Below are 24,758 nucleotides of genomic sequence, written 5' to 3' on the forward strand. Positions count from 1 at the left end.
TGAGGGAGGGGCCACTGGAGGGGCAGTGGGAGCGGAAGCCACAGAGGAGACAAGGCCACTTCCAGAGCTTGTGCTGAAGACAGAGAGAGAAAGGGCGAAATAGCCTGGCCTAGCCTTCCTCCTGCCCCCTCCCCCTGTTCTTCTGCCACTGACTCCCTTTGGCCACACTTGCTCAGAAGCTGGTTGTCAGGGAGCAGGAAAATGCCATTCTCTGTAGTAGCGAGCAGAGCAGGGGGAAGGTCAGAGAATAGATCTGAGAACCAGCGAGCAGATGACTAAAGAACGGGAGGCCTCATGGACCGTGATGCAGTCAGCCATCTGCCAATATGCAGGGAAGAGAAACACAGAGTCTGAAAAGCTTGCGTAGGATTGTCTGAGTCTGAAGCAACTTCGATGAGGTACTGAAAGGGCACACGGGGTTCAAAGGAAACAAGCAAGGAGGAAGGAGCCATCAAGAAGCTGTCTGCACAGAAGTGCAAACACTAAGAATAAGCTCACACACATTTGATTATAGTACTTGCATTATTTGTAGTTGTTTATGCTCAAGTCTCTCAAGACTAACGAATGAATTTCTTTAAAGCAGGAGCTGGTTTCCTCATCTTTGTTACTAGCACCAACCGCATGGTAGCCTCTAAATAAACGTTCCTTGAATGAAACCCAGTAGAGCAAGGGAAGGCGATTTTGCTGGGGAAGAAGACAGATCCCACTCAAGAAGACAGAAGGATATAGACGATGTTTTCCTAAGGCAGATGATTAAACTAGCAACATGGAAGTCTCTGGAGAGATAGAGTTCTTTCCAGAAAGTAAAAGATAAAATCTCATAGTAATAAAAGTTAGGACTATCAATTAAATTGTAAATTTCATTGTCAATTTGATATCTTAGCAAAACCAGGTAACCCGCTACCCTGGAATTAATTTTGTTCTGAAAGAAACAACTAATAATCAAGGAGCTGAGGCCCTTGAAAGAAAGTGTCATTATAGATTTGGAATTTAAATAACAAGGAAAACAGTAAACACAATTGGATGTGCTGATAGCCTCAATTTTTCTTTGGTTCCTTGACTCAAGAAATACATGAGAGTGTGCCAAGCACTGTGAATCCTAAACTTTAGGACCACAGGCTAAAAATAGTATTGAAGGTATAAACACTTTTATAGTAACCTTACTTTTTTGAACAGTAAAAAGCATATGTTCATTCCAAAAATTGGGAAAGATGAAGTGTAAGAGGAAACAAAAATCACTTTAAATCTCTTTGCCCAGAAATAACCACCATTTACATTTTAGAGGGTTGCTTCCAGTGTATTCTTCTATGCATTTTTATTAATATGTAGTTGTTTGAGGTAATATGTTTATAACATTGTATCCTGCTTTGGTCAGTGTCCCAAGTTTTCCCTCATTCTTAAATTCTTTGGGGATGTAATTTTCCCATTACATTTTCTTGAAATACCACTTTTAAAAAATAATTTCTCATTTTCCAAAAATTAATTTATGACAAAGGAAACTCAAATTCCTGTTGAATTTATGGAAATAAATCTGTAAGATTCTGGAGATTTATTACAAACAGGCTTCTGAAGAGCAGGCCAAGTAAAGTGTTAATGATGTCTTCTGTCCAAAAAGCTACTTAATGTATTAGAGATGTTACAGAATAAAGTCAGTGTAGTCAAAAATAGGCAGTCAGGAATCAGAAGGTTGATAAGAAAAATTTATCCTATGATAAATATAGTTTATATATTTACGTGAACAGATGTTTTTCTACCACAAATATGTTAATTGTTACCGTTTCTTTTGCCAAATATTTATGCTCTTGAGGTGACAAGGCAACTCTCCTTGGAAGCTTTCAGTGTTCCAGAAAAATCTTTGCCTTCTTAGCAAACACATTTAGACAGAAACTCAACTTTATGATCAGTTCCTGTAAGTGTGACTTTTTATAGTAACAGATACATACAAATACACGTTTACCTTTAGCTAGTGACTGGTAGAACACACTGTCTTCCCAAAACATTTGTGCTTAGAATGATCACATGCTGTTCAAGGTTCTGTGTGACACTATCAATTAAGGCTTGTAGCCTCTTCAGTTACAGTTTCTGGCCAAGGTGCATTTAGAGTATGGAGCCAATAATATTTTCCACAGCTGTTTCCAGTTTTTTCACTGCTCTAAGTAGGCCTGTGAGGAACATCTTTGTGCATAAAGCCTTTCTGTATTTGATTCACTGAAGTGTAATCACCAAGTCAAAGGATAATAATATTTTGAGTTTCATGGTAAATATACTGCCTGAAATTCTCTCCAAAAAGCCTGTGCCCATGTACACTCTTACTGCAGGAAAGTACTCACCTTACATGCCCTGGCCAGTGTGGAGCATGATTTTGACTCGTGAAATTGTAAAGTAAAACCATATCATCCTCATTATTTACACATCTTTGATTACTAGTGATTGTGGTCATCTTCTTTTAAATGTTTACTCAGCCTTTCTCCTCTTTTGTGAGTACTGTGAAAGCAAAATTTAAGCAAACCAAACTCTGCCCAGCTTTTCTGACATAATATAAGCTTTTTGTTTTCCATTGTGCCTACAGACCCTGGTGACGAGAGCCTCATGATGACATCAGTACAGCTTGTGAACTGTGCTTTAGCTTTCTCTTCCCCAAGCCTAAATAAGCCTGATTCCTTACTCCATCCTTGGTGGACCTATTGCCCACACATTGTGAAATTTTCTTACTCTCTGTGCCACCTCCAGTTTCTTCACACTTTCTTGTATCTGCAGAGCCATAAACTGCGTTAGTTCTCTTATTAAAGGTGTATTCAGTATGGGCTGCAGAGGAAGGTTGTTTCCTGCCTTGTTAGTGATGGAAACTCACACCTACCATTGTTATACAGTCACATGGGATTCTTTTTCCTCCATAAATATGGAGTACTTAGAATGTTCCAGGCCCTATCTGAGTAATAGGACACAAAGAAATTTTGGGTTGGCCAAAAAGTTCATTCAGGTTTTTTTCCATTATACCCTGTAAAAACCCAAATGAACTTTTTGGCCAGCCCAATAAAAGGAATGATCCCCGTCCATCTCCCAAGCTGGGGTGAACCTGGATGGGCAGTGGATCTTGTGATGTGATAGAGAGTGGGGCGCAGCACGGGCTTTGCCTGTGGCCAGCGGAGGAATGTGTAAGTTCTTCTACATCCTTTCTGCCTTTGCAACCCAAATGGTAGCCGTGTTATTTTCTCTTGTTGCTGATGTAGTGGTTTATTAACGCCAGCATACACCCATTTTGTTTTCCAAGACAAATTTAAATATCTCAACTTGGAAAGTCTGAAGGTTTAAATTCAAGCTAACACACACACTCAGAGCTGCTTATTGCCTGGTATCACTCTATTGGTTGTATATAGATTCTAGAAAAGCAGTATTTCAGCTTCACGAAAGACTAGACTGTATCCTTTGGGGAATAAAGAAAAGAGAAGAGTTATAAGATACTTTCTAGACTTGACACGGAGAAGGCAATGGCAACCCACTCCAGTACTCTTGCCTGGAAAATCCCACGGACGGAGGAGCCTGGTGGGCTGCAGTCCATGGGGTCACTAAGAGTCGGACACGACTGAGTGACTTCACTTTCACTTTTCACTTTCATGCATTGGAGAAGGAAATGGCAACCCACTCCAGTGTTCTTGCCTGGAGAATCCCAGGGACGGGGGAGCCTGGTGGGCTGCAGTCCATGGGGTCACTAAGAGTCGGACACGACTGAGTGACTTCACTTTCACTTTTCACTTTCATGCATTGGAGAAGGAAATGGCAACCCACTCCAGTGTTCTTGCCTGGAGAATCCCAGGGACGGGGGAGCCTGGTGGGCTGCCGTCTGTGGGGTCGCACAGAGTCGGACACGACTGAAGCGACTTAGCAGCAGCAGCAGACTTGACATACATGAGATAGTTACCACATACAGTAAGACTGTATACTAACTTACATAATATCACGGTCAAATGTACGGCACCTTATACACGTAGAAAGAGCAAGACTGATGAGAATCATTGGGGAAATGATTTGGAGAGTAGAATAAAACATTGTTCTAGAAAGGAATTTTGTAAGACTTTATGTGAATTAAACTGTAGACTTAGATATTCCAGATAGTGTACCGGCATAAGCAAAGGTATAGTTGAGAGAAAGGCTAGCTTGTTTGAGGGCCAGTGAGGACATTGTTCTTTGAGAATCTTCACATTTTTGAAGAAAAACCTGATTTGGTACCATTGAATTCAGTGTAAATTAAAGTGCCTTAAATTGTAGAATGAAAAATTTAAATTCCATTTGATTGGCAGTGGCAAAATGTTGAATCTGTAGAAGAGAGACATGCTGAGGTCTGTATTCTGGTTTGAGGAATGAGAATTTGATGGGATGGTTTGGTTGAAGGAAGAGAGGGAAGAGATTAGTTTATTCTGTTTTGTTTTGCGTTGTGGCAGTTGAGATGGAAAGGCCTTAGAATAGCCATGGGGGGAAAGACATGGGGGCGTGATAGTAAAAGTTTTCTTTCCAAGGTAGAGTTGTCTGAACGTAATCACAGATTGGTAAGTTTTAAAGAAAAGAGAAGAGTTATAAGATACCTTCTAGACTTTCAGCCTTGATGACCCAGAGAATGGTGATGCCACTAACCAAAGAGAGGAAATTGCAAATTGATTGGGACAATAGGCAGTTTCAGAATCTAATTGATTTTATGTACTTATGGATTTATTTATAAGAGTTCATCTGTCTACAAAGATTTATTTGGGGTTGCTCATGTAAGTGTGTGAACTTTGAGCCCATAAGTGTATATTTCTCATCCATTGTCTCAAAAGCTCTGTGAAGTATATGATTATCTCCATTGTATAGATGAGACTCAGAGAGTATGGGTAATTTGTTCACATGGCAAAGCTGGGATTTAAATATACTTTAAACTCCTAACTCAGTGATTTAGCTCATGAGCTAAACTTTTCTTCCTGGGACATGATAGTGGCAGTCTGAAGAAGAAATCCCCTGAATGCTTTTAGAAAGGGGAGCTAAAAAAGTATTTTAGGATCAGGGGAATCTTCCTGACCCATGGATCAAAACTGGGTCTCCCGCACTGCCGGCAGACTGTTTACCATCTGAGGCACCAGGAAAGCCTATTTTAGGATCATCAACTTGATAAAAAGAGTCTTTGTATTTTTATTGCACTCTGTATAGGAAATGGGCTTCCCAGGTGGCTCAGTGATAAAAAATCTGCCTGCCAATGCAGGAGACACAGGTCTGAGGGTTCAATCCCTGGATCCGAAAGATCCCCTGGAGAAGGAAATGGCAACCCACTCCAGTATTCTTGCCATGGACAGAGCAGCCTGGCAGGCTACAGTACCTGGGGCTGCAAAAGAGTCAGACATGACTTAGCAACTCAGCCCATATAGGAAATCCTTGGGACAGAGTAAGGTTCCTAATTTCTAGCTAACAAGTCTATATCCTGTGTCTCTCTCTCCTAGGAGCTTTTAAAATATGGTGTCTCATATAGTCCTCACAAACCCCTACAGAATAGGTACTATGAGTGTTCCCTGCACCATTAAAGAAACTGTACTCAGAGAAGTTGAGGTCACTTGCCCCAGGACACTGGGAGACTGCTTCATGATGAAAGGGTGTGGCTTTAGTGTCCAGCAGATTTGAATTTCAACCTTTAGGCCTTTGCTGTGCTTGTCTATAAGATGTGACTGAAATAACAATATCAGAGTTGGAGGCATTATATGAGAATGTATGTGTTTATTACTAACATAGAGTTAACACCAAATAAATGGACATCATTCGTACTGTTCTTTTACGGTAAAGTCATAGCTAGAACCCACCAACTTTTCTTGGTCTCTAGCCATTAGTTTTTCCATTATACAGTAACATACTTGTGGAAGAAAATGGATGAAACCAAGAATTTGGAAGAAATCACAGAGAAGTATGAAAAAGAAGACAGATTTAACAGTCATTTTGTAAAGTAACATGTGCACATGATTTAAAAAAAAAATGAAACAATTCAAGTGGGCAGTGTGAAAAGTAAGTCTCAGACTTCCCTGGCCCAGTGGTTAAACCTCTGCACTTAAAATGCAGGGGGCACAGGTTTGATCCCTGGTCAGGGGACTAAGATCTCACATGCTGTGTGATGCAGCCAAGAAAATTTTTAAAAATATATAATTAAAAGTAAATCTTCTCTCAGCCCTGATGTCAGTCTACCAGTGTCACTCTGCAGAAGCAATTATCGATAGAGTTGTCTATTTCCTTCTGTAGATATTTTATGCATATATTGATACAAGCATACAGGCACATAAATGTGCCCTTATCCATTGATACCATTACACATATGGTATCCTGTTCTTTGATGCCATCACCTTTTATATAACTAAACTAAAGCACTTTTCCCCCCCTGTAGAATAGCAGCCTGACAGGTTATGAATGAAAATTTGTTACACGGAGAGTTGTATTTGTATTTTTATGAGAAAACACCCAGAAATAAATGTTAAGAGGTTGAAAATTGGTGACTAGTGGCCTTTAAGTCAAACTAGACAACCGTTAGAAACCGTATAAATGCTGACTGGTTCTCAGAATGTCTAAAATGAACAAAAACCATTCCTATGAAATGGAGGAATTAAGATTATCAAAAGTACAGGGAGGGTGAACTATCCCTGACATAATTAAGGGCGTGCCTAGGACCTGGCTGCCTGCTTCCAAATTTGGATGCTGATGTTCTTGAAAAGAAATGTGTACATCCTCCTTTCCCGACTTCCTCCTGTGACACACTCCGCCTCCGCACAGTCTTGACTTTCTATGTCAGGGTGCTTTAGAAGGAGCTGAATCTTGAAAACTTAAGATTGCAAGGTCTAGAAAGTCCTCTCACAGGGGGAAAATTAGGATTTGCTGGCTTCTGGGAAATCTTCTTCTTCCAATGTGATGTGACGGTGTCAAATATTTGTCAGGATTTAAGAATCGCCCAGCCTCTGTTCAAATTGGAGCAAGTGGAAGCCCTTAAGCCAAAAGAGTGGTTTCAAAGACCCGCTTAGAATGAGCCTTTGTGTTTTATTCTCTGGCTCTCTCAGGGAAGGGACCCTGCAGTTAGGTTGTTAAATGTTCTCACTACAGTAAAATAAAATGATCAATAAGAGAACATACAGGAACAAGATGGTTCTGGTGTATGTGCAAATTCTTGGCATTTGCTTGTGTAAGACAGTTCCTCGGCTGCTTGATAAATTTAACTAAAGCACCCCTTCTCTGCAGGGAAGAGGGAAAAAAGAGATACACTTGGCTTCTTCTAGTCCTTGTTTTTCTTCTGACTGACTAGGGAACCCAGGAGAAGTTACTAAGAACTTTCTTGTCCTTTTGTTTCTTGTTCCGAAAAGGAAGATTTAAAAGGAAAGATTTTTGCTTCTAGGATACTGTACCATTTTCTTATTTGATGAAAGTTACGGTTTTTTATTTATCCCCCAAAGAATACCCATAAGGAATAGGTAGAGATAAATTAAAGTTACCTAAAGAATTTAATTCCTGGTTGCCCAGTAACCATTAAATCCCTCAGCAGTCAGGCAAGAATCACATTCCTGCCTTGAGACAAGATTTAGTCCTTTTTGAACTTACCCTTGGGCTGTGTTCAGAAAGTTTATTTGTAAGTTAGTTGCTTACAACTTGGAATAAAATGGCTTATAAACGGTGGTTAGGTCCTCAAGTCAGAAAATCAACTTTAACCCTCAGAGTGCCTGATGTACTGCAGGGTGTAAATAGAATGCAGCCCCGTGTTTCTATGGAAGCAATCCTTTGGGGGTAGAAACTCACAATGCTGGGGTTTATTCCTTTACTCTGAAAGCTTCTCTGGGTAAGAACTGGACAGTTAATCTTAAGACGTCTAGTTACCTTCCTGGTCACTCCACTGACCTTTCTGCTTTCCTGTCTCTGGTCCTGATTTTGCTTTGCATGAAGGTTTCTGTGATCTCTCAACATCCCTACCCCACCCTCTCTCTGTCCCCCGAAGCCCTGCATCGTGGCCCTTCTGAGCGTACTGCCCATCACCCTCATGCTGGCTGGGGTTACAAACACACTGAGCAAGCAAAGCCTCATATTTCCTGTAGCAGAGGCGCAGGGAAGGCCATCCAGTACTTTGGGAGTCAGAACAACTTGGCCTGGAATCCAGCCTCTGGGCTGCAACCCTAGGGAAGTTATTATACTAGCGATCTGTGAGCCTCTTTTTCCTGATCTTGAATGAGCTAAGTGATATGGAACTCAGGGCATTGTGAGCACTCAGTGGCGTTAGGTACACCATCTGCCCTTGAGCACTTGATCAATGTTAGGGTTCCTCTTGCCATGAGCCCACCAATTCTGTTTTAACCTCTTGATCTCCATAGGGAATTTGTTGTTGTTGCTGAGTTGTTTCTGACTCTTTGCCACCCCATGGGCTCCTCTGTCCATGGGATTCTCCAGGCAAGAATATTGGAGTGAGTTGCCATTTCCTTCTCCAGTGGATCTTCCCGATCCAGGGATCGAACCTGCATCTCCTGCACTGGCAGGCAAATTCTTTACCACTGAGCTACCAGGGAAGCCTGGGTACAAAAAGGGTTGACCTAAGAGTCAACTACATTGTTTTTCAGTCTACTTTAAGCTTGTCCCCAAGTAGTTTTGTCCAGGAATCAAAGGGGAATAAAGGCTGGGTCAGATTCAGTGAAAGCTGAGGTAAAAGGACAGAGAAACAAAGAGGTAGAAAATAGAGTGATGGTTCCCGCCTTTTGTGCAGCACGAGTCAATAAAAAGGGGTTGGGGGAGCCTGAACATTACTGCTGAAAGGGGAAAGGGGAACACTCATTGGTGTGACTTCAGAGCCATCTAGGAGGTGTGCAGAGGAACTCAGTCTGGCTAAGTCTTGGACTGGACCCTCAAATGGGTCAAGTGAGGGAAGACATGCTTTCTATCAGGCAACGTCCAACCACATCAGAGTTTTGAAGTGATAAAGAAGAGTCTTTTCCCGCTTACATGAAAATTTCATTTCTTGATTCAAATGTATTGTCTAGACACACAGATGGGTGAACGCAGATCTATCCCTAAGGCATCCTTTCTTATTAAAAGCAATTCAGTCTGTGTCTGGGGACAAGGCAGTCCATTATCTAATGAAAAGCTCCTGCCATTGATTAATTTTATAACAGCTGCAGCTAAGTGATTGGTCTTTTTTTTTTTTTGAGAATGATTTCTATATTAGCATCTTTAAAAAGACTAGTATCTAGTCTCCAGAAAAAGTAACACATAAAGCTGAAACATACTTTATTTTTATAAACATTATGCTCTAATGAGGTTCTGCATGCATGGGCAGTTTGAGTCACATCACCCATTCCCCAACCCCACCCCCCCAGCTAGAAAGCAGCACAGTTTACTAGGTTCCTGGCCACTTAAATAGCTTGAATTGTGTACTAGCTTGGACTAACTATCCATGCTTAAGGATTTAACACGTTATCTCCTTCCACTTATCAAATAATAACAACAATAATAGAAACCCAAACAATTTATTTTCCCTAATAAGATTAAGTGGTGAGTACCAGCCTAAGGTAGGAACATTACCAAAAGAGAGTTTTGCAAAAGATTAATTTGTTTTCTCCATGGTAATTAGGGTCATATTTCCACTGGTGTCCATTTGGGCGTCTATTTTCTTCACAGTGATATTGAGGGAAATGGACATGGGCGGGGATTGGGGACCAGAGAATGAAGAGAGGCAGAGAGAGGATGCAAATCACTTTCAATTAGAAGCAAAAGCTGACAGTTACATAAAGGATCAACTACGAAGTCTTAATCTGAGTTTTAAGGTTTCTGAATAGTTGAAAGTTACCAAAGCTAACTTTTTAAAAAGTTTTTTAAAATAACATTTGTCTTAAGAGTGATGAGTAAGGAAAGATGCTACTTGGCTTTAAGGAGATTTTGCACTAATGAAGAGAGAAAGAAATGAACATGTCTAAAGAGTTAATGAAAAATGAGTTACTTGTAGGTGTTCATATATATATAGACATTAATTTTCAGAGAAATAACTAGTATATTTAAAAATTCTTATCCTCATATCTGAGCCAAATCAGATTTGTGATAGTCTCATTCAAAACAAAGGCCTAGTTAGATGTTCTACAGATCTATTTATGTCTAGCCTTAGCCATATAAGCCCACTATTGTAACATTGTTTTAAACATGAAATTAACTATCAATCTGTCCTACATCAGTGGCACCACTTGGTAGCAAGAATGGGGAACTCTGATCCAAGATCTCTTTACTGCTTTCTTCCTCTACCCCAAGGAGAATTGCAAGGGAAAAAATGGTGCTCTCTATTTGGTATTCTGTCTTGTTGCTTATAGTTCGATTAATGTGTCAGTCAGAAATACATCTGCTGCAAGGAACAAAACATCTGACTGGTTGTGTCTTAACCACAGAGGGGTTGTTGTTGGTTTGTTCGTTTGTTTGTTTGTTTTTAATAACAAACAACCTGGAGACAGTAGAGAGCTAAGGCAGAGTTCAGTGATGCCATTAGAGATCTGGGCCCCTGTTGTGCTGTAGCATCTTTAGTGAGTGACCTTTGACCTCCTAGTAGCTTAATGATGGATGCCCCTCAGGCAGGAAGGAGAAAGGACCTTCTCCAGCTCAGGCTCTTTGTCTTTCATTTTGGAAAAGGAAACCCTTCCCAGCAGATACCTTGTTAAGCATTGACCAAAACCACATCTACATGGGGCTTCCCTGGCGGCTCAGACAGTAAAGCATCTGCCTGCAATGCAGGATACCTGGGTTTGATTCCTGGGTCAGGAAGATCCCCTGGAGAAGGAAATGGCAACTCACTCCAGTACTCTTGCCTGGAAGAATCCCATGGATGGAGGAGCCTGGTGGGCTGCAGTCCATGGGGTCACAAAGAGTTGAACACGACTGAGTGACTTCACTTTCTTTTCACATCTACCTGTCTGCCACTGGTGGATTAGAGAATTGAGATCCTCCAGACTTTGTAGCGGAAAAAGACTTTGAAAATGAGTATTGAGTGAACCAACCAATAGAATCTGCCACAGCTAGATACGGCTGAGTCATCTTTCTAGATTACAAGCATTCTCTGTAGATCACCTTTGTTCTTTCTCCTTTTGTTCCAACTCCTTGATGTCTGGGGGAGGTCTTGATATCTTTGCTATGTGTGTTTCAAAAGAGAAGCCCAAGCTCAGGCTGCAGTGATTCACCCAGTGCAGTGGAAAGTGATGTTATTTGAAGAAAAATCACATGTGGTATCAGTGTCACCAGCAGGTTAAACCTGGTGAAATTAGGGAGGTTCCTTTCCGAATCTCATCCAATGCAAAGCATTTATTGATCACCAACATCTACTGCCCTTCGGTATCAGTGATATGAAACACAGCACAGTCTTTCCAGAAATCTCCATTCCCTGTCCCATCATTTCTTTCTCAAGTAAAAGAATGAATGATAAAGCTACTTCTAGTTAGTTATATCTTTCATTTTCACTAGTATTGCTATAGATAGGATTTTTATTGTATATTGAGTATTTAAATAAATCTTAAATAAACCTTTGTGAGCTAACTTAGAAATTAATCACTGTTTCATAAATAACATGGCTTAATGGAAAGTTTTTCAAGTTCATTAATCTTAAAAATGTTCACTGGAATAGTTTATGTCACGATGGAAACTACTTTTGTGTTTGATATATAAAAATTCACGGCTCTGCAGTATGTATTTCTGTCTATACAAAAGCACGCTCACATAACCAAAGCTTTCTATGTGTATACTGCTTGGCACATCACAGACACCAAGGAAATACATATTGATTTTTATGTGAGTGAATAATTTATCTTTGGGTTTTTTCCAGTATTTTAGAAGCCTGAATCTTTAAGCCCTGAGCTTAGGATATAGTTAGGCCCACAGTAGATGCTTCGATAAATGTGAATTGCTGATTTTAAAATGTTTAAGTAATGGTTGCTTCATGGAAGATAATCGTTAGACTAGTTTCAGATTCTGGTTCTGTCTTCCCATCCATTCTTGTACTCGTGTATTGAGGCAGTATTTTTAGTGGCACAGTCATTTAGTTTGAATGAATTAGTAAAAGGTGGAACCTAATAGCTGGAAAATTTTGGGAAAACCCAGTAAGAAATGTTTCCACAGCGTCATTTGAGTGAAAGCCAGATAACAGCTAGTTATTGGAGGAACTTGACAGTAAAAACGTTGACATAGACATGAAAAAGAGGGTAAAAGTAAATCTGGGGGGAGAATAGGGAGGGATCTGAGGCAAGACTCGGAAAAGAAATGCCTCCTAGAGCCAAACTGGTGGCTGGGTGGGAACTGGGGCAACCTGAAAAGCTTCTGTTAGGGCTAATTTGGCCTCAGCTTCCCTCATTGACATGCAAGAATGTGAGTCTTTAGGTTCCTCCAGAGAAACAAGACCATGGGAAGTCTACAGACCTCTGTTGGCCAATCATTCAACAAGTTAAAAAACCATTAGAGGAGCCAAAACCAACCAAATAAAACCAAAAAAAAAAAAAACCCCAAAAACAAAAAACAGTTCTGCAAACTAAATTCAGCCAGTTACTGGCCTCAGGTCTGTGGTTACTGGAGAAATCATTGAAAGAGATTGTGGTTTGGGGAGAAAGACCATATGTTGAAATCTTGAGAGATAAGAGTGGAGAAATAAGCTGAGGTGCAATCAGGGTTGGAATGTTAGAGTGTAGGAAAATCTGGTTGAGCCATTCTAAAACTGGAAACAAAGATGAGGCTAGCATTAAAGGAAATGAGGACATTTGCTGCTGTTTATTTTTATCATGAAAGTAGATTTACCACAAATTCTCTAACCGTGAGAAGGGCCAGTAGATTTGAAATAGGTAGTGTCAACTCTATTACAAAGAAAGTATGGTTTTCCAGCCCCCTACAATTAGGGCACAGATTTTTCTTTTAAACTGTGAAGTTGGTTATATGAAAAGTTATACAAAAGAATAAAAAGTCACACTGGATCACTTTTAAATGTCTCACCTGTATTATAAAGTGTAAAACGTAATTAAACTGTCTCTGCCCTGGAGACTCTGGGAAGTGTGTTCATTTATGAAGAGAGTATGGAAAGATTGGTTAATTAGTGGAGTTTAGAAGAGAGTTGAAGGAGACTGGGCTAATTTTAGAAGTTTGTATAGTTCTTATGGTTGTGTGGGTTAGTTGAGTTGCCCCACGTTAGGCTTGAGGAGCTCAGGCGAGACCAGTGACTGAAGGTTCTGAGACAGAGAAAGGTAATAATACCATTCATCCCAGTGATGAGTGGGGACTGTGTAACTGTTAGTCTCTCATCAAGAAGGAGACCAGAGGGACTTCCCTAGTGGATAGGAGTCCGCCTACCAGTGCAGGGGACACAGGTTCGATTCCTAGTCTGGGAAGATTCCACATGCTGCGGGGCAACTAAGCCTGCGAGCCACAACTACTGAGCCTGCCATCCACAACATGAGAGGAGCCCCCGCTCAGTGCAGCTAGAGAAAAATGCTGAGCAGCCATGAAGACCCAGAACAGCCAAAAAAGAAAATCTTAAAAAAAAAAAAAAGGAAACCAGAAGGAAAGAGCTTTGGCTTGATTTCAGTTCAGTTCAGTCACTCAGTCATGTCCAACTCTTTGTGACTGCAGCAACCCATGGACTGTAGCACGCCAGGCCTCCCTGTCCATCACCAACTCCCAGAGCTTACTCAAACTCATGTCCATAGAGTCGGTGATGCCATCCAACCATCTCATCCTCTGTCGTCCCCCTCTCCTGCCTTCAGTCTTTCCCAACATCAGGGTCTTTTCAAATGAGTCAATTCTTCACATCAGGTGGCCAAAGTATTGAAGTTTCAGCTTCAGTATCAGTCCTTCTAATAAATACTCAGGACTGATTTCCTTTAGGATGGACTGGTTGGATCTCCTTGCAGATTGGCTTGAATTGGTGTGGTTCTAATTGGAGCATGAAGCAGATGACAGGGAAGTCTGATCAGAGAAGGAGGGTCAGTTTAGAGACCTTGCTGATTGAAGCTCCTTCTGGCTGATGGTAAGGATGGCAAATAAGGAAGTGCTTAGCTGGAAAGCTTTTCCAGTGGCTTGACTGAAGGAGAAAAGGCACAGTCTGGAATTTGGGAGTAGGGTTTACGTTCTTCGAGTGTGCTGCCACGGCACTCGACCCCTGTTTTCAGGGCCTTACCTCACTCCCAGGTTTAGTTACTCCTGCTACCTCCACGTCTGGTGCACCTTTTTCTGAGATTAAACCTCCAGCCTCCTGGCAGAGTGAAGCAGGGGGAGACTGGGATGCTCGGCCCACCCCACCTCTCTTCCCCTCACATGAATTTAGGCTTGGAATTTCTCCCAAATCAGCTACCGTTTGGTCAACTTCTGAGCTTCCGAAGCCCTGGAGCTCTGGTCTCTTGTCGTCTCCTCTGCAGTTTTGTCTCTTCTTTTAGGTAGATATCAATCTCCATTCTTTTTTCTCTCATCCTAGTAGTTTCAGAAATGAGAAATAAATGACTCTGTTCCCTCTGCCACGTTTACCTGGAAGTTCTGAGACCTAGTTCCTTACCATGATATGCAGGGCCCTGTCTACCTGGAAGGTCTTAGTTGGGGCCATTCTTCATCAGCCTGGGCTTTCTTAGGAGTCTTAATAGTCCACAGTCTTTTATTTTCTGCTGAAGAGCTTTTTTCAGATGTGCTGACTTTCATCTTGCATGGCTACTCTTCACATAGCCAGCTGCCATCACTCTTCATCTCTTTGCTTAAATGTCACTTTCTCATAGAGGCCTTCCTGGCCTGTGTCTCCCTATGTCCTCACTCTCAATAAGCATTGAAAGGATAGGTGAAAGGATGATGAATAGATGGATGTCTTTATTTTTTATCTTGAGTAAATTCTTCAACAGATGGGAATACCAGACCACCTGACCTGCCTCTTGAGAAACCTGTATGCAGGTCAGGAAGCAACAGTTAGAACTGGACATGAAACAACAGACTGGTTCCAAATAGGAAAAGGAGTATGTCAAGGCTGTATATTGTCACCCTGCTTATTTAACTTATATACAGAGTACATCATGAGAAATGCTAGGCTGGAAGAAACACAAGCTGGAATCAAGATTGCCAGGAGAAACATCAATAACCTCAGATATGCAGATGCCACCACCCTTATGGCAGAAGGTGAAGAACTAGAGAGCCTCTTGAGGAAAGTGAAAGAGGAGAGTGAAAAAGTTGGCTTAAAGCTCAACATTCAGAAAACTACAATCATGGCATCTGGTCCCATCACTTCATGGGAAATAGATGGGGAAACAGCGGAAACAGTGTCAGACTTTATTTTTTTGGGCTCCAAGATCACTGCAGATGGTGATTGCAGCCATGAAATTAAAAGACGCTTACTCCTTGGAAGGAATGTTATGACCAACCTAGAAAGCATATTAAAAAGCAGAGACATAACTTTGACAACAAAGGTCTGTCTAGTCAAGGCTATGGTTTTTCCAGTAGTCATGTATGGATGTGAGAGTTGGACGGTGAAGAAAGCTGAGCGCCGAAGAATTGATGCTTTTGAACTGTGGTGTTGGAGAAGACTCTTGAGAGTCCCTTGGACTGCAAGGAGATCCAACCAGTCCATCCTAAAGGAGATCAGTCCTGGGTGTTCATTGGAAGGACGGATATTGAAGCTGAAACTCCAATACTTTGGCCACCTCATGCGAAGAGTTGACTCATTGGAAAAGACCCTGATGCTGGGAAGGATTGGGGGCAGGAGAAGGGGACAACAGAGGATGAGATGGCTGGATGGCATCACCGACTCAATGGACATGAGTTTGGGTAAACTCTGGGAGTTGGTGATGGACAGGGAGGCCTGGCGTGCTGCAATTCATAGGGTTGCAAAGAGTTGGACACGACTGAGTGACTGAACTGAATTGAACTGAACATTGGTGTATAACATTATGAGTTTCAAGTATACAGCATTGTATTTGTACTTTATACCCTACCCTACGTAGTCACCCCCAAAAATTTAGTTTCTGTCTGCCACCATACTAGTTGATATTCTTAACTCATTTTGCCCTGTCCGTGCCCCCCCCCCCCGCCCTTGCCTTCTACTAACCACTACTCTGTTCTCTGTACCTGTACATTTGTTTTTATTTGGTGGGTGTCTTTTAAAGAGCTGTAAACCGGTTTAGCCTAAACAGTCTTTTTGAATCAATATTATTTTTTATACATTTTCTGGTGGGCAGGGTTTTAGAGTTGGAGCCCAGACCCTTTCTGATCTGAAACTTAAATAAAAGGAACATGGTGCAGCAGTGTCCACATGAGTCCCTTCTCCATTATCCGGGGTGGGGGGAGAATTCAGGCCCAGAAATGGTATTTAAGATACACGGTTTCCCCTCGCCCCCTCCCCCAAGAACTTTGCATTGGCCATTTGTTACAGAAACTACTTTCTCAACAAACCTTTCACCAGAGCAGCAAACAAGAAGCAAAGCTCATTCTAATTTCTGCTCTTCCAGGAGCACAGTATCGCTAAGAAGTAGTAAGATTGTGCTGAGGAAGGCCAAGCGAGACGCAGGAGCCAGAAAGGCCTTGAACAACCCACAGTCAGGATTCCATGCTATCTTTTATTTCACAGTTGAACTTCCTTATTTTTTATTTGGTTTGGTTTGTTTCTCTCCTTCAGAATTCTAAGTCTTCTAACATCTGTGTGACACTGGGTCCTTTATCGCTTCTCTTCATTTTTCAGAGAAAAAGAATTCTAGGGAGTAACTGGTAGCAAACAAAGTAATACTGTTTCTCATCTGGAAACATAACTTGATAGGAATTATAAATTCACAGACTTGACTTTCTGCGAATCATGCAAGTATGAATGCATCGTTCCTGTTTATCTCTCTGTAGGTTTATTTTTTTCCCCATTTAAGTAAAGCTCAGTGTTGAGGGTGAGGTTTAAAGGAGTTTAGATTTGAAAAGGCCTCTAATATATCTAAAAAATTATAGACCATCATGTGTTAATGTACCTCTTCTCTCTCAGCTAATTCTTTCAAGATATGTTGCAGAAATCCCCTGTGTTGTTTTAGAGTTTTTGAAGACTTCCCCATAATTCTACATTGTACTCTAAAACTTCTGAAGCCTAGACATCTTGATTCAATTTGCTTTCAAGCCAGACTTGGTTGAAATTACTCCATTAGTCTCAAGCCTTATAAAGACTTATCTATGGTTCTTGTCTGTCCTAGTGAGTTTGAGCTGGCAAGAATAATGCTTATTGTGTGGAGAGTCCATTCGTCTATAGGAAGAGTGAGGCTGGGGGATTGGAGATATATTATTATATTTTAAAATCTTGAAATTTTTTTTTGGGCCACACCACTCAGCTTGTCGGATCTTAGTTCCCTAACCAGGAATTGAACCCTGGCCCTTGGCAGTGAGCACACAGTCGTAACCACTGGACCACCAGGGAATTCCCCAAATCACCCACCTTTCTATATTAGAAGGGGTGTGAGAGGAGACCACCTTGTTTTGGCATCTTTAGAAAATTTGGAAATTGACTAAAACAGATAGGCAGTAGTAGTTTAATTCACATTGTATGCAAACCACTGAAGTTGGAATTATATGAAAAAACATCATAATTCCTCTAAACTATATTTTTCACTCATGATCACCTGAGTGATTTGGCAAACAGAGTTGGTAGGAAACAAAGACCACACCACTCATTTATCTGTTGGAATAATCTTGAGCCATCCAGCTCTTTCCACTCATTACGTTTATGGGGGCCATTGTCATTCTTTCTATGTAATAGATAAACATACTAAAACTTTGGGCCTTTCTAAAAAGTGCCCACAAGCTACTGGAAAGTTGGACCAAAATACTCCTTGTTTTAAATTCTAGACTTCAGTTCATTCCTTGGTAGCAAGTTTTTGAAGTGTGATGAAAAGATAGAAACCAGCTGTAAAATTAAAGTGAGGGGGCTTAATGTTGTATTTCTACAATATTTTCCAAATTCTCCCCCTGACTTTAAAATGCTGATGTGTTTTTCAGTCTTTTTGCAAGAGCATGTCCAACAATGTGTAAATTTATGGCTCAGACTTGATCAGTCATTCCTCTTTTCTGGTGAATTTGACACCTTCCGCCACTACCCTCCACAGAATGAAAGTGAAAGTCATATGACAGAAACACTTAGCAAAGTCAAGGGAAATTCATTGGCTTAAAGAAAGGTGCAACACAACAAAGGAAACTATAAGCAAGGTGAAAAGACAGCCTTCAGAATGGGAGAAAATAATAGCAAACGAAGCAACAGACAAACAATTAATCTCAAAAATATACAAGCAACTTCTGCAGCTGAATTCCAGAAAAATAAACGACCCAATCAAAAAATGGGCCAAAGAACTAAACAGACATTTCTCCAAAGAAGACATACAGATGGCTAACAAACACATGAAAAGATGCTCAACATCACTCATTATTAGAGAAATGCAAATCAAAACCACAATGAGGTATCATTTCACACCAGTCAGAATGGCTGCTATCCAAAAGTCTACAAGCAATAAATGCTGGAGAGGGTGTGGAGAAAAGGGAACCCTCTTACACTGTTGGTGGGAATGCAAACTAGTACAGCCACTATGGAGAACAGTGTGGAGATTCCTTAAAAAACTGGGAATAGAACTGCCATATGACCCAGCAATCCCACTGCTGGGCATATACACCGAGGAAACCAGAATTGAAAGAGACGCGTGTACCCCAATGTTCATCGCAGCACTGTTTACAATAGCCAGGACATGGAAGCAACCTAGATGTCCATCAGCAGACAAATGGATAAGGAAGCTGTGGTACATATACACAATGGAATATTACTCAGCCATTAAAAAAAATACATTTGAATCGGTTCTACTGAGATGGATGAAACTGGAGCCCATTATACAGAGTGAAGTAAGCCAGAAAGAAAAACACCAATACAGTATACTAATGCATATATATGGAATTTGAAAGATGGTAACGATAACCCTATATGCGAGACAGAATAAGAGACACAGATGCATAGAACAGTCTTATGGACTCTGAGGGAGAAGGTGAGGGTGGGACGTTCTGGGAGAATAGCATTGAAACATGTATATTATCATATGTGAAACAGAACACCATTCCATGTTCAATGCATGAGACAAGGGCTCAGGGCCGGGGCAATGGGATGACCCAGAGGGATGGGATGGGGAGGGAGGTGGGTGGGGGGTCCAGGAAGGGGAACACATGTAAACCCATGGCTGATTCATGTCAATGTATGGCAAAAACTATTACAATATTGTAAAGTAATTAGTCCCCAACTAAAATAAATAAATTTATAAAAAAAAATAAAAATAAAAAAAAAAAAAGAAAGGTGCAACAAAACCTGTTTGTTGTCTGTTCTGTGCCTCACAGTAAAAGCCAAATGGACCATCACTTCAGTAGCTGGTGATCCAACTTGAGCGGGTAGATGATGTAATCATTCCCCTTATTCCTTAAGTTTCTAGCTTTTTCCATTTTTAGACCAGAACCAGCCCTGGATAAAATAAGTCATGAAGGAGAGGAATGTACAGTTCAGCATGTTGCGTGTCCTGAAGTGCGCTTCCTACCAACTGCCATGCAAACATGGTGTAACTCATTTCTTGGGTAGTCTCATGTTTCTCTGCCTCTCGAGTTCCAGTTGTGAGAGCTAGTGAGCTCTTCACAGCTTGGGCCAGAGTCCCGGAAAGCCAGCTCCCGGGGAAAGCGAAGGCTGGCCTCCCATGGGGGATGGGCACCGGGACTTGAAGCTACATTTCACATGCATACTTTAGCTATGTGATCAGCCCCAGCCTCCACTAGGGACTGTGTCACAGAGTCCGCAGCTGTAGTGCATCTGGAGGTTTCAGTGTGTGTCCTCCACGTTTTCACAAGGTGGTGGTGACCAGCTGTAAGCCAGAGGGAATGGTGCTCCCAGTTCCTAGAAAACCTGCGGATTCAGACAACACAGATGGTTATCTCTCTGGAGTAGGACTTTTTAAGGAAACCAGAACTCCGTTGCAATTCACTGATGGTTACTGGATATAAGTCTATAAATCTGCATGGATTCTGTTGCAGTATGATGAAAACTAGATGTTTTCCCTGTTCCCATCTTGTGGTATTCCTGAATCATTGTGTGCTCACTGGTTGGACCATGCTACATGGAAAACTGGGGGCAGAAGGCTTGTTCTCTGCATTGTGTTGGAGGGTATGCTTGAACGGGTGTCACAGTGGATCAACTCCAGGCAGAATATGCCATATTTAGAAGGATATGAAAGGGAAGCATGTTTGAACTACTTTAGGGGAAGCTGAGAGTACTGCTGGAGCAAGAATGTTCCAGATGCTTGTCTCTGATAGTATTCTACCATCAGCCACTCCCTGAGAGAATCACATCATCCTTGCCTCTCCCACTTGGATCTCTAGCTCCTGGAATCTGCCAGTTCTTGAGGGCTGGATGGAGCTTCTGACCTTGTTTAGACCACTTGTTCTGAATTCTGAATACACCTTGGAAAATCAGAAAGAGGGTAGGACACCTTTAATTTATTTTATTAGTGTTCATCATAAACAAGAGACCCACAGACATAATCTAGAGATGAGGTTTTGGTCTAATTGACTATAATAGTCATTAAATAATCCACAAGCCCACAGAATGGAATGTAGAAAGATAGAAAAACAAAAGACAACACAGGTCTCTCTACAGAGTTTATACTTAAACTTTTAACATGAAACAAGAAACTGTATTAAAATGTATAATTAAAGACTCATTTGAGGGCTTCCCTGGTGGCTCAGTGGTAAAGAATCTGACTGCAATGCAAGAGACTGGGGTTCAGTCCCTGGGAGGGGAAGATCCCCTGCAGGAGGAAATGGCAACCCACTGCAGTATTCTTGCCTGGAGAAGTCCATGGACAGAGAAGCCTGGCAGGCTACAGTCTATGAGATTGCAAAGAGTCGGACACAAGCTAGCGACTAAACAACAACAAAGACTCAATTACACCTGAAGGTATAGATGAATCACTTGGGGATCTTGTTAAAATGTTGATTCTGGTTCATAGAGCTAGGTGGGGCCTGGGGTTCTGCATTTCTAACAAGGTCAGAAGAGATGCTGATGCCGTTGGTCCTCAAATCATAATTGGGGTAAAAAGGATCTGCCCAGGTTCTCTTGGGTCGATAGGTATTGGGAGCCACTGTGGTTGTACAGAGGTGTGGGCTGCCTTCTTAGCCACATCTTGGCTACCAGTTTCTAACCAAAGCAGGTCTTAGAGCAAGATTTGTCACCTATGAACACTTACTAGTCACAGAGCAGAAAACAGTTTTAAAGCCCATGCCTAAGACTCCATGAAGTCTCAACTCTGCCTTTTGAGAGCTTGGAACGAGAACCTCGCAATCCACATCTGCCATGGTCCTTAACACGTTGGTTCTCAAAGTGTGGTCCCTGGACTAGCAGCATCAGCAGCAACCTAGAAACATGTTAGAGATGCAGATTCTCAGGCCCACTGTAGACCTGCAGAATCAGAAAATCTGCATGTGGGGCCTGGGAATCTGGGTTTTTAACCAGCACTCCAGGTGAATCTGATGTACACTCAAGTTGGTGAACCACTGCTACAACAGCAGGATTCTGTCAGCCATCTAATTGAATTCAGGCAACCAAGATTCCCAGAACTACAGCTGGAGCTCTTGGAATCCAGCCTACTGCAACACTTTGAAAGGTGGAGAGCCTGCTAGATTCTTCTCACACCCCATTAACGTAAGGGCAGGACATGTTTCTAAACCCTTTCCAGCAGTCCTTGTATTTTGTAAACTACAAATGTCACTAACACAAGCCTCTCTCACATTAATTAGGATCCTAGGTGTATTAATAGGATTTTAGGTGTAACATGAGCTAAATATAACTGAGGCTTTTACAGTGGCAGCCTCTGGAGTGAGGGTTTTTGATTAATTGCTAGCCAGCCACCCCTGGAGTGTGCTTTCCTGATTAAGACAACTAACCGCCTCAGCAGCATAGCTAAGCTAACACACACAATCATCATTCTACACTGTCCAGGGGAGGATTTCTTTTTAACTCTTAAAATCTGCTTTATTAAGGCATTTGTTGTTGTTCATTCACTAAGTTGTATCAGACTCTTTTTAACCCCATGGACTGTAGCACAACAGGCTTCCCTGTCTTTCACTATCTCCCAGAGCTTGCTCAAACTCATGTCTGTTGAGTTGGTGATGCCGTCCAGCCATCTCATCCTCTGTCACCCCCTTCTCCTCCTGCCCTCAGTCTTTCCCAGCATCAGGGTCTTTTCCAGTGAGTCAGCTCTTCACATCAGGTAGCCAAAATATTGGACCTTCAGTATCAGTCCTTCCAATGAATATTCAGGGTTGATTTCCTTTGGGATTGACTGGTTTGATCTCCTTGCAGTCCAGGGGACTCTCGAGTCTTCTCAAGCACCACAGTTTGAAAGCATCAATTCTTTGGTGCTCAGCCTTCTTTATGGTCCAACTCTCATATCCATACAAGGCATACATAAATACAATAAAATGTATATACTCTCAAGGGACCTTCATAACAATCAAGATAAATATCATTTTAATCACATAAAAAATAGCCTTGTGTTCAGTTAGTTACCCACCCCCTCCCTGCTCTTGGGTACCATCTACCTGCTTTCTGTCAGTATAGATGAGATTTACCTGTTCTAGGATTTCATTTAAATGGAATCAAACAGTATTTTTTTTACTCTTTGTGTTGTTACCCAGGGTAACATTTTTCAAATCGGTTCACATTTTTGCATTATCAGTAGTTAGTTCCTTTTTATTACAGAGTAGAATTACCATTGTGTGACTGTACCACAATTTGTTTATTCATTCTACTATAGTTTTCTTTCTAGTTTTTGGCTCTTACAGATGAAGGCTACTCTGGGCATTCGCATAGACATCTTTTTGTGACATGTCTTTATTTCTTTGGGGTGACTATCTAGGAGTAGATTTTTGGATAATAAGATAGATGTTTGTTTAATTTCATGAGAAATTGCTAACCTGATTTTCCAAAGTAGTCATACTGTTTTATATTCCCACCAACAGTGTATGAGAGTTCCAGTTGCTCCACATCCTTGCCACCATTTAGTATTGTCTGTTTTTTTGGCATTTATGTTTGATATTTTAAAGTAAATTGCAGACCTTGTTTTTCTTTCCCCTAATTTCATTTTAGCTTGTTATATTTGATCTCTTCAAAGGCCATCAATCTAATAATGTTGACCCAGGCAACTTGGATATGGATTAAATTATTTCCCATTTCTAATCTCCAATTAGAATTGGTTCTGTGGGTGCCATTTATTTATGGTGATTAGTCATGTTTGCCAGTATTTTTTCCCATTCTTTTATTGATTCAGTTTGTCAGAGTCCCTGAGCTGTATTAGACCTGCTTTCTTAGAGAACAGTTGTCTGTTAAGTCACCAGGAAATACAACAGAAGTTGGGGACAGGGTACTGGTCTTCAAGGAGCTTTTTGGAGCTGGGTTTATGAAACATAAATGCACAAAAATGCAAGAAATATAGCTTGGTGTATATCAAGACTTATGCAAAATTGAGTAAGGGCATAATGTAAATAGAGATTTCTGCTAGGTGAGATGAGTTGGGGTTTAATAGACAAGTGACAGTAGAAATCACTGTAGCAGAAATTGTTGAGTTGTTAATCCATGCAGAATAATAGAATGATTGCACTTTAGTATATAAAGCTAAATGTAATCCCAATGTTTTTCACTTGATTTTTAAAAAAATATAGCAGTTTCTTTTACTACTACAGAATATGGACAGAAACAAATACCCATAGTGATATGGATTTGTAACTTTTCTTATTGACATCTGCTATCATTTTTGTATATTTAACATGCATCCACATTTTTGATCAGCAAACATTTCTGATTAGTAAATGTGTGTGTGTGCACACACAAATTTGTGAACTTCTTTTTAAACCAGCTCTCTTTTATCCTGTCTTTGCCAACTTATGTACTTTTTAAACAGATTCAGGAGAGTTAAATAGAAGGAATCGGTGGAATCAGGCAGACCTAAACCTGGATGAGAGTTAACTCTGCCAATTATATTTTAAAATACATCTCACACACAGACACATACACATGTTGAATAAGAAATGTTCCAAATGTTAACAGTGCACATCTTTGTGTATTGAGATTATGGATGATTTATTTACTTGATTCCACGTTTTCCTTTAATTTCTTTTGTTTTCCACAGAGAGCATGTATAACTTTGATAATTAGAAAAAATGTTATATGCCACTTAATTGTTTGCTAAATTCTCATAGCTAGTCCAATGATGTATTCCCTGTTCTTTTTAATCTTATGTAGCTTATGACCTAGAGGGGTAGGATTCAGGGGAGAGGGAGGAAGGTCCAAGAGGGAGGAGATATATGTGTATGTGTGCATGCTTAGTCTCCCAGTCGTGTCTGACTCTTTGCAACACTATGAACCATAGCCCACCAGGCTCCTCTGTCCATGGAATTCTCCAGGCAAAGATGCTGGAGTGCATAGCCATGCCCTTCTCCAGGGGATCTTCTTGACCCAGGAACCCGTGCCTCCTGCATTGCAGGGAGATTCTTTACCATCAGAGCCTCCAGGGATATACCTGGTTCACTTTGTTGTGCAGCAGAAACTAACATAACATTGTAAAGCAATTATACTCCAATTAAAAAAAAATAACAGGAAAAAAATTTAAATCTTGTATAGCAAAGATTCAGTACAACAGAACCAAGATTACAGTCTAGAAAATAACTACATGTCCCTTTATTCTCTCTTGGGAATAAGAACTACATGA

General features: G+C 41.0%; 1 protein-coding gene across 17 annotated transcripts in view; it reads left to right on the forward strand.

The window, feature by feature from the left end:
• The window catches only part of DMD (dystrophin), a 2,147,259-nt gene that overhangs the window by 2,004,285 nt on the left and 118,216 nt on the right, over positions 1-24,758 (forward strand). The gene's annotated exons all lie outside the window — the stretch shown is intronic.

The sequence above is a fragment of the Giraffa tippelskirchi genome, chromosome X (genome assembly GCF_054371585.1).
Source record: "Giraffa tippelskirchi isolate mGirTip1 chromosome X, T2T-mGirTip1v1.2.pri, whole genome shotgun sequence".
In the NCBI taxonomy this organism is placed as follows: domain Eukaryota; kingdom Metazoa; phylum Chordata; class Mammalia; order Artiodactyla; family Giraffidae; genus Giraffa; species Giraffa tippelskirchi.